The sequence below is a fragment of the Trichechus manatus genome, unplaced genomic scaffold (assembly GCF_000243295.1).
Source record: "Trichechus manatus latirostris isolate Lorelei unplaced genomic scaffold, TriManLat1.0 scaffold00046, whole genome shotgun sequence".
Taxonomy (NCBI): domain Eukaryota; kingdom Metazoa; phylum Chordata; class Mammalia; order Sirenia; family Trichechidae; genus Trichechus; species Trichechus manatus.
In genome coordinates this window covers 2,764,381-2,775,728 of record NW_004443982.1, presented here as the reverse complement: position 1 = coordinate 2,775,728, position 11,348 = coordinate 2,764,381, and the positions used below count along the sequence as shown (strand labels likewise).

General features: G+C 35.9%; 1 protein-coding gene across 6 annotated transcripts in view; it reads left to right on the top strand.

The window, feature by feature from the left end:
- CCNB3 (cyclin B3) overlaps positions 1-11,348 on the top strand; it is a 165,821-nt gene that overhangs the window by 813 nt on the left and 153,660 nt on the right. The window lies entirely within an intron of this gene.

The window sequence follows — 11,348 nt, the reverse complement described above, 5'->3', positions numbered from 1 at the left end:
CCCCCCCCCCGAAGGATTCCCCTGGTTTTAGGGACACTAAAATGGGCTGAAGACTAGCCTAGTCTTCAGCTTTGTCATGCAGTCGCGCTGTGGGGATGTCAGGCTGAGACCTGTGTCTTTTGCTCCCAAGTGAGGTTGTGAATTGGCGTAATGAGTTCATGTGGCCACAAGGAGGCCGCAATTGCTTGGAAAACGTGATCACCCAGTAAAAACATCATCATCCCGTAAAAACCCAAAAAAGACAAAATCCAAAAACCATTTCGAGAGGTCGTCCTTCAAATTAAAAGGGAAATTGGTGATTCCTCCCTGACAGAATCGTTCCTCATGCTAAAAACTGCATTTTTGCGTATGGTGTATTTATGGATAGATAAATTTCCTTAATATTTCCATCATTAAGATTTGTATAGGTTCACGGAAGGCAGTGACTTTGTCCAGTTTTCTGTATAGAACCTAGCAGTGGCTCATGTACTTAGACACTCAGTAATGTCTCTTGCTGATGCTGGGGGTGATAATGACAAAAGTGATGGTGTTGGCAATAATAGTGTGTTCAACAGCATATGTCCCCTGAAATCCTTACCAGTTGTATATTCACCTTTTTTGGGCATTTACCACGTTGTGCTTTGTGTTGTAGTTATTTCATTATGAGTTTTATCTTTCCAAATACAGGACTGATTGAGGAGAATGACTTATTTTATTCATTTTCATTTACCCTGCAAGTGAGAGAGCAAGGTCCATATATATTAGTAAGTGCTTAAGGATATTTGCATAATTGAAAAGTGGTGGTAATGGTTGCTCAAGAATTGCTATGCCCATAATCATATAGAAGTGCTTGGTCAAGTCCCAGAACACTGGACCACCCTGTCCAAACTGCCTGGATTATTGTACTAATTTTTTAACTGGCTCCACTGAGTCTTTCCTTGCCACTCTCCAAGCAAATATTTTTTTCTTAAATAACTGACACATTTTATTAGCCACTGTGCTATTTTTATGATAGCGTTATTGAAATATAATTCACATACCATACAGTTTACCCATTTAAGGTGTACAATTTTATTGTTTTCATTATATTCACAGAGTTGTGCAACCATTACCATAATCAATTTTAGGACATTTTCACCACCCTAAAAAGAAACTCTGTACTCTCTAGCTATTACCCACAACACGCTCATACTCCTCCCAGGCCTAGATAACCAAGTAATCCACTTTCTATCTCTATAGATTTGCCTATTCTGGACATTTCATATAAATGGAATCATACAATATGTGGCCTTTTGTGCTGACTTCTTTTACTTAGCATAACTTTTCATGGTTCATCGATGTTGTAGCATGTGCCAGTACTTCATTCCTTTTTATGGCTGAATAATATTCCATCGTACAGATATACCACATTTTATATATCCATTCATCATTTGATGGTCATTTGGGTTGTTTTCACTTTTTGGCTATTATAAATAATGCTGCTATCAACACTTGTGTACAAGTTATTGTATGGGCATATGTTTTCATTTCTCTTGAGTATACATCTAGGAGTGGAATTGCTGGGTCATATGGTGGCTCTATATTTAACATTTTGAGGAACTGGAAACTGTTTTCCTAAGCAACTACATCATTTTACATTCCTACAAGCGCTGTATGAGGGTTCCAGTTTTTCCACATTCTTGTCAACACTTGTTGTCTTTTTTAATTATAGCCATCCTAGTGGATGTGAAGTGGCATCTATCTCATTTTGGCTTTAATTTGCATTTCCTTGAAATTTCTCTTCATGTCCTTTTCCTGTTTTCTAGTTGGATTGTTTGTTTTATCACTGTTGAGTTTTAAGGATTATTTATATATTCTAGATACAAGTTTTCGTCAGATAAGTCATTTTGCAAATATTTTCTACCAGTTTGTAGTTTGTCTTTTCAGTTTCTTTGCAGGGTCATTCACAGAGCAAAAGATTTTAATTTTGATGAGGTCCAATTTGTTGATTTATTTTCTTTTATGGATCTTGCTTTTGGTGTCATGTCTGAAACTCTTCAACAAGTACTAGGCTACAAAGATTACCTCCTATGTTTCTTCTAAAAGTTTTATGATTTTATGTTTACATTTAAACCTATGATCCATTTTCATTAACGTTTGTATAAGATGGCAGATTTGGGTCCAGGATTTTTTTTTTTTTTTGCATATGGATATCTAATTGCTCCAGCATGATTTGAGAAGATTATCCTTCTTCCACTGAATTATGCATCTTTGTTAAAATCAGCTGGTTTTACTAGTGTGGATCTATTCTTGAATTCTCCATTCTATTCCATTGATGTTTGTGTTTATCCCTCCATCAGTACCACACAGACTTGATTACTGTAGCTCTGTAGTAGATGTTAACATAGGATAGAGTGATTCCTCCAACTTTATTCTTCTTTCTCAAGACTGTTTTAGCTATTCTAGTTCCTTTGCCTTTCCATATGCATTTTAGAATACTCATAACTATATCTACAAAATTCTTGCTGTAATTTTGATAGTAAATTTTGATAGAACTGGTAACTTTACTATGTTGATCTTCCAATATATGAATACAGTACATTTTCCCGTTTATTTAAAAAATGTCTTTCATTAGCATTTTGTAGTTTTTAGCATACAGTACCTGTACATACTTTGCTACCCAAATATTTCATTTTTTAAGCTATTGTAAAGGGTGTTGTATTTAAAATTTTTGTTTCTGCATGTTCATTGATAAATTATAGAAATACAATTGATTTTTGTATGTTGATCTTGTATTCTACGTTGCTGAACTCACTTATTAGTTCTGGAAGTGTTTTTGTAGATTCCTTGGGATTTCTCTTCTGTAGACCATCATGTCATCTGCAAAGAAAGACTTTTATTTCTCCTGCTCTGATCTGTAAGCCTTTTATTTTATTTTCTTGCTTTGTTGCACTGACTAGAGCTTCCAGTGTTAATGTTGAATAGCCCTGGTGAGAGCAGAAGTCCTTGCCTTGTTCCTCATCTTAGGGGGAAAGCAATGAGCCTTTTGTCATTGAGTGTGATTTTAGTTGTAGAGTTTTTTTTTTAATCAAATAGAGGAAGTTCCCCTTTATTCTCAGTTTTCTAGTAGTTTTTAATCATTAATGGGTGCTGAATTTTTTCACATGATTTTCCTGCATCAATCAGTACAATCATGTGATTTTTCATTTTTAGATTGTTAATATGGTGGATTACATGGATTGATTTTCAAATATTGAACCAGCTTACATCCATGGAATAAACGCCACTTGGTCATGGTATATAATATTAAAAGAATTACTGTGGTTAAAATATATATAACAAAAAGTTTGTCATTTTAACCATTTTTAAGTGTACAATTCAATGACATTCACCCTGTTGTGCAACCATCACCACTATCTATTTCCAAAAGTTTTTCATCACCCTTAACAGAACCTTAGTACCCTTTAAATAATAACTCCTCATTTACCCCTCCTCCCAACCCCTGGTAACCACTAATAAACTTTTGTATCTATGCATTTGCCTATTCTAGATATTTCATGTAAATGGTATCATACAATATTTGTCTTTTTGTGTTGGACTTATTAACTTAGCATGTTTCCAAGATTTATTCACGTGGTAGCATGTAGCAGAACTTCATTTCTCTTTATGCATGAATAATATTCCATTGTATGTATGTACCACATGTTGTTGTATTCATCTATTGATAGACACTTGGGTTGTTTTCATCTTTTGACTATTGTGAATAATGCTGCAGTGAAACTTGGTGTACAAGTAGCTATCTGAGTCTTTTGGGTATATACCTACGAATGGAATTGCTGGGTCATATGGTAATTTTATGTTTAACTTTTTTAGGAACTACCAAACTGTTTTCCACAGAGTCCACTACTTTTTATATATTGCTAAAAATTCTGTTTGCTGATATATTTCTAAGGAGTTTTGCATTTATATTCATGAGAAATATGGTCTGTAGTTTGCTTTTTTGTGCTATTTTTGCTTGATTTTGGTATCGTGGTAACTGTTCTCCTAAAATGAGTTTGGATATGTTCCTTCCTATTATATTTTCTGGAAGAGGTGGTATAGAATTGATGTTAATTATTCTTTAAGCGCTTGGTATAAAATTCTTCAGTGAAATCATCTGGGTGGGCTTGGAGATCTCTTTTTCAAAAATTTTAAAGCTACAAATTCAATTTCTTTAAAAGGTGTTCAAGTTACCTATTTCATATTGGGTGTGTTGTGGTAGTTTATGCTTTCCAAGGAATTGGTCCATTTCATTATGCTACCAAATTTATGTGTATAGAGTGGTTCATAGTATTCTCTTATTAGCCTTCTGATGTCTGTAGGATTTGTAGTGATATTTCCTTTTTTCATTTCTGTTATTGGTAATCTGTGTCATCTTTCTTTTTTTTCTTTGTCAGTTTTATTGTCAATTTTATTGGTCTTTTCAAAGAATCAGCTTTTTGTTTTATTGATTTTCACTATTGTTTTCAATTTCATTGATTTCAGCTTTTATCTTTATTATCGCCTGCCTTATGCTTGTTTTAGGTTTATTTTGCTCTTCTATTTCTAGTAACAAGCCAGGAACTTAGATTATTGATTTTAGACTTTTTCTCTTTTCTAATATAAGCAGTTAGTGCTATGAATTTCCCTCTCAGCACCACTTTAGCTGTGTCCCACAAATTTTTATATGTTGTATTTTTGCTTTCATTCAGTTCAAAGTATTTTTTATTTGCCCTAAGACTTCCTCTTTGAGCCATGGATTTCTTAAAGGTGTATTTAGTTTTCAAGTGTTTGGATACTTTCCTGTTACTTTTGTTATTGATTTATAGTTTGATTCATTTGTGGTCAGAGAACACACTTTGTATTTCAATTATATTTTCTGAGGTTTGTTTTATGACTGAGAGTATGGTCTATTGTGGTGTCATAGATTGAACTGTGTCCCCCCCAAAATATCTGTCAACTTGGCTAGGCCATGATTCCCAGTAGTGTGTGATTGTCCACCATTTTGTCATCTGATGTGATTTTTCCTATGTGTTGTAAATCCTACCTCTATGATGCTAATGAGGCAGGATTAGAGGCAGTTATGTTAGTCAACTCAAGCTACAAGTTTGGGTTATATCTTAAATCAATCTCTTTTGAGATATAAAAGAGAGAAGTGATCAGAGAGACAGGGGGACCTCCTACCACCAAGAATGCAGAACCAGGAAGGGAGCACATCCTTTGGACCCGAGCTCCCTGTGCTGAGAAGCTCCTAGATCAGGGGAAGATTGATGACAAGGACTTCCCCATAGAGCCAACAGAGAGAGAAAGCCTTCCCCTGAAGCTGGCACCCTGAATTCAGACTTCTAGCCTCCTAGACTGTGAGAGAATAAATTTCTCTTTATTAAAGCCATCCACTTTTGGTATATCTGTTATAGCAGCACTAGATAACTAAGACACATGGTAAATGTTCCATGGGAGCTTGAAAGGAATGTGTTTTCTGCTATTAATTGGGTTGAATGTTTTATAAATGCCCATTAGATTTCTGTTTGTTAATGGTGTTGTTGAGTTCTTCTATATCCTTGCTGATTTTTTTTATCTAGTTATTCTATCAATTGTTGAGATAGGGTGTTGAAGTCTCCAGCTATAATTGTGGTTTTGTCTATTTCTTCTTTCAGTTCATCAATTTTTTCTTTACATATTTTGCAGCTCTTTTGTTTGGTGCATACACACTTAGGATTGCCTTGTCTTCTTGGTGGATTGACCCTTTTATCATTATGTCATGTTTCTCTCTGTCCCTAGTGGTTTACTTTGATTTGAAGTTTATTTTATCTGATATCAATATAACCACTCCTACTTTATTAAATTAATATATGCATGGAATATCTTTTACATCTTTTATTTATTTTTGTAAAAAAACATAGAGAACACAATTGCCAGTTCAATAAAACCAATTACATCAATCATGTTGTGCAATCATCACCACTTTCTGTTGCCAAGTTTTTCATCTCCATAAACAAAAGCTCAGTGCTACCTAAACAATGAATCTCTTCTTACCCTGTCCCTCACACCCCTGGTAATCACTATTAAACTCTAATCTCTTTACATTTGCCTATTCTAGGTATTTCATATTAGTAAAATCATACAGTATTTATCCTTTTGTGATTGACTAATTTCACTAAACATAACTTTCATTCTACTTATGTATTTATATTTGAAGTATATTGTTGACAGTATATGGATGGATCATGTTTTTTTTATATACACTGTGTCAACCTGTCTTTTAATTCCTCTATTTAGAGACCACTTATATTAAGTGTGATTATTGATACATTAAGGCTTAAGTCCACTATTTTATTTTTTGTTTTCTGAATATCCCCTCTGTTTTTCACTTTTCCGTTTTCTTTTTCCTGCCTGTCAGTTCTTTGAACATTCATTAGTATTCCATTTTGGTTTATCTACAGTTTTTTTTTTCTTTTAAATTTTTTTTTGTTGTTGAAAATATACACAGAAAAAATACACAAATTCAACAGTTTCTACATGTACAATTCAGTGACATTGATTATATTCTTAGAGTTGTGCAACCATTCTCACCCTCCTTTTCTGAATTGTTCCTTCCCCAAACTCACTTCCCCCTGAGGTTCCTATCTTTTGAGTTGGTGTTGTCAGTTTAAGCCATATAAATAGTTCTTAAAAGAGCATAATGCTCAAGGCAAACATTTTTTTTTACTAGTTGAGCTAAACTATTATTTGGTTTTAAGAAGACTTCGGGGGATATTTTTGGTTTAAGGTTTAAAGATTATCTCAGGGCAATAGTTTTAGGGCTTCTTCCAGCCTCCATGGCTTTAAAAAATCTGGATTCCAGGAGAATTTGAAATTCTGTTCTGCATCTCCCCCTTTTGATCAGGGTTCTTCTATAAAATCTTTGATCAAAATGTTCAGTAATGGTAGACAAGCACCATCCAGTTCTTCTGGTCTCATGGCAGAGGAGGCAGTTGTTCCTGGAGGCAATTAGCCACACATTCCATTTCTTCCTCCTCCTATTCCTGAATCTCCTTCTTCTGTAGCTCCAGGTGAATAGAGACTAATTGTTGTACCTTAGATGGCCACTTGCAAGATTTTAAGACCCCAGGCAGGCACAATGCAACGAACTAGGAGATAGATCAGAAGCATTAAACATGATATTAGGCCAATTGACTGGGATGTCCCGTGAAACCATGACCCTAAACCTCCAAACCAAGAGACCAAAACCTATGAGGTGTTTGGTTATATATAAGCAACCTCAGCAGCTGCTCTTTTTGTTGTTGTTGTTATAAATATATCTATCACACAACTTTTGCCAATTCAACTTGTTACACAGGTGTAAGACTTATTGATAGCACTTAACAATAATTGGCTGTGCAACCCTACCCTTAATCAATGCGATTTTTCCATCACCGTACACCAAAACTCAGTATTCCATAAGCAATAACCATCCCCCTTCCCCTCCATCACACCTCTGGTAACCACTGATGAACTTTGGTCTCTGTACTTTGTCTTTTATTGTCTTTTTATATAAATGAGGTCATATTATTTATAGTTTTTGAGTGTATACTTTTGTATAGCTTTTTTAGTGGTTTCTCAGGTATTATGTTATATATATACATAACATACCACAGTTTACTGTTGTTGACATTTTAGCAGTTTGAGGAAAGTGTAGAAACCTTTTCTCCCTTTACCCTCCTCCATTTATAATATTATTATTTTAAATATTTCCTCTACATACATTGACAGTCACATCAGACAGTGTTATAATTTTTCCTTTAACTGTCAAACATAATTGAGAAAACTCAGGATCAGAAGGAAAATCTATTGTATTTACTCATAGTTTTGCTCTTCCCATTGCTCTTTCTTTCTTCCTGATACTCCAAGATTTCTTCTATCACTTTTTTTTTTCTACTTTGAGAACTTCCTGTTTTTTAGAGTGGCTTTACTGGTGACAAATTCTCTTAGTTTCCCTTCATTTGAGGATATCTTGATTTCCCCTTCATTCCTGAAGGATATTCTTACTGGATATAGAATTCTGAGTTGACAGCTTTTTACTTGTAGCACTCGGAAAATGTGCCACCTCCTTCTGGCCTCCGTGGTTTCTGATGAGAAATCCAGTGTCATTCAATTTTTTTTACCCTTATTAGAAAGCAGGGCTTCAAACCAGTTCATTCTGGTTTGAACCCCTGCTGATAATTTGCATTTCCACCCCAGATATACTGAATCAGAATCTACATGTTAACAAGATCCCCAGGTGATTCTTATGTATAATAAATTTTGAGAACCAGTGGTTTACTGTTGGAAATCCTGGTGGCATAGTGGTTAAGAGGTACAGCTGCTAACCAAAAAAAGTTGGCAGTTCGAATCCACCAGGCGCTCCTTGGAAACTCTATGGGGCAGTTCTGCTCTGTCCTGTAGGGTCGCTATGAGTCAGAATCGCAGGGTCACTATGAGTCTGAATCAACTTGACAGCAAGAGGTTTGGTTTCTGATTGGGCTCTACTAGTGGTTCTCAGAATTGGTCCCTAACCAGCATCATTAGCATCCCCGGGGAACCTGTTAGAAATGCAAATTCTTAGCAAGGGATCAAACAGAACGAACTGGTTTGAAGCCCCCTTAGAAAGATGTCTCATTTCTTTCTCACTGTTTTCAAGGTTTTCTTTGTCTTTAGTTTTCAGAAGTTCAACTGTGATGTGTCTTTGTGTGAATGTCTTTGAATTTATCCTGTTTGAGGTTTGTTTGGTTTCTTTAATCTGTAAGTTCATATCTTTTACCAAATTTGAGAGATTTTCAGCCATATTTCCTGTAATCATTATTTTTGTAGGAAAGATTACCAGAAGTAGAATCTCTGGGTAAAAGGTTTCAAACATTTAAATCCAATAGGTGTTTTCAAATAACCCTCCCAAAGTTTATGACACTTTTACCTCCCACTGACAGAGAATAAAGGTGCCTGTTTCCCATACCCATCATCAACAGAAGCTTTTATCAATCTATGAAACTTGCCAATCTCCTAAAAAAAATAATTAGTTGCCGTTTTAATCTGAATTTATTTTTTAGGGAAATCGAGCGTATTTCCGTGTTCATTGATCATTTTTATTTCTTCTCTAATTGTTCATTTTCTTGCCAGTTTTTTTGATGTGTGGGTGCTGGTTCATCTTTTTCTTACTGATTATAAAGTTTTTTTGTACATTATGTAAATTATGCCCTTGTCATTTGTGTTGCAAATGCTTTTGCCAGTTAGTTATTGTTTTTTTTTATGGTGCTTTAAGTGAAAGTTTACAGTTCAAATCAGTTTCTCATACAAATATTTATACACACATTGCTATGTGACCCTAGCTGCTCTCCCTATACTGTGACAACACACTCCTCCTTTCTACCCCAGATTTCTCATGTCCATTCAACCAGCTCCTGTCCTTTTTTGCCTTCTCATCTTGCCTCTGGACAGGAGCTACCCCATTTAGTCTCATGTATCTACTTGAGCTAAGAAGCACTGTCTTCACAAGTATCATTTTATGTCCCATAATCCAGTCTAATCTTTGTTGGCAGAGTTGGCTTCGGGAACGGTTTCAGTTCTGGACTAACGGAGAGTCTGAGGGCCATGTCTTCCCGGGTGCTTCCAGTCTCAGTCAGACCATTAAGTCTGGTCTTTTTACTAGAATTTGAGTTCTGCACCCTACTTCTCTCCTGCTCCATCAGGGACTGTCTGTTGTGTTCCCTGTCAGGGCAGTCATTGGTGGTAGCCAGGCACCATCTAGTTCTTCTGGTCTCGGGCCGATGGAGTCTCTGGTTTATATGGCCCTTTCTGTCTCTTGGGCTAATATTTTCCTGTGTCTTTGGTGTTCTTCATTCTCCTTTGCTCCAGGTAGATTGGGACCAATCGATGTATCTTAGATGGCCGCTCGTTAGCTTTTAAGACCCCAGACGCCACTCACCAAAGTGGGAATGCAGAAAATTTTCTTAATAAACTTCGTTATGCCAATTGACCTAGATATCCCCTGAAACCAGGGTCCCCAGACCCCGCCCCTGCTACTCTGTCCCTCAAAATATTTGGTTGTATTCAGGAAACTTCTTAGCTTTTGGTTTAGTCCAGTTGTGCTGAGTTCCCCTGTATCGTGTGTTGTCCTTCCCTTCACCTAAGATAATTCTTATCTGCTGTCTAGTTAGTGAATACCCGTCCCTCCCTCCTCACCCTCGTAACCATCAGAGAATGTTTTCTTCTGTGTTTAAACCATTTCTTGAGTTCTTGTAATAGTGGTATCATACAATATTTGGCCTTTTGCAACTGACTAATTTCACTCAGCATAATGCCTTCTAGATTCATCCATGTTATGAGAGGTTTCACAGATTCATCATTGTTCTTTATCGTTGTGTAGTATTCCATTGTGTGACTATACCATGATTTGTTTATCCATTCATCTGTTGATGGGCACCTAGGTTGTTTTCATCTTTTTGCTATTGTGAATAGTGCTGCAGTGAACATGGGTGTGCATAGATCTATTTGTATGACGGCCCTTATTTCTCCAGGATATATTCCAAGGAGTGGGATTGCTGGATCTTATGGTACTTCTATTTCCAGCTCTTTAAGGAAGTGCCAAATCTATTTCCAAAGTGGTTGTGCCATTTTACATTCCCACCATCAGTGTATAAGTGTTCCAGTTTCTCCATAATGTCTCCAACATTTATTATTTTATGTTTTTTTGATTAATGCTAGTTTTGTTGGGGTGAGATGGTATCTCATTGTAGTTTTGATTTGCATTTCTCTAATGGTTAATGATCGTGAGCATTTCCTCACGTATCTGTTAGCTGTCTGAATTTCTTCTTTGGTGAAGTGCCTGTTCATATCCTTTGCCCATTTTTTTAATTGTACTTTAGGTGAAGGTTTACAGAACAAATAGTTTCTTATTAAACAGTCAGCACACATATTGTTTTATGACATTGGTTAACAACCCCATGACATGTCAACACTCTCTCCCTTCTCAACCATTTTTTTTGGTGAAAATGTGCATAGCCAAAGATACACTGTTTCAAAAATTTCTACATGTACAATGCAGTGACATCGATTAAATTCTTCCAGTTGTGCTGCTATTCTCACTATCCTTTTCCAACTTATTCCATCACCATTATCTTCAACTCACTGTCCCCTAGGCTTCCCATCAAAACTTTTGAGTTGCTGTTATCAATTTGATCTCACATAGATAATTCTTTTTTTTTTTTGTACCTTAGATGAAGGTTTGCAGAACAGTTTCTCATTAAACAGTTAGTATACATATTGTCCTATGACAATGGTTAACAACCCCATGACATGTCAACACTGTCCCTTCTCAACCTTGGGTTCCCTATCACCAGCTTTCCTGTCCCCTCCTACGT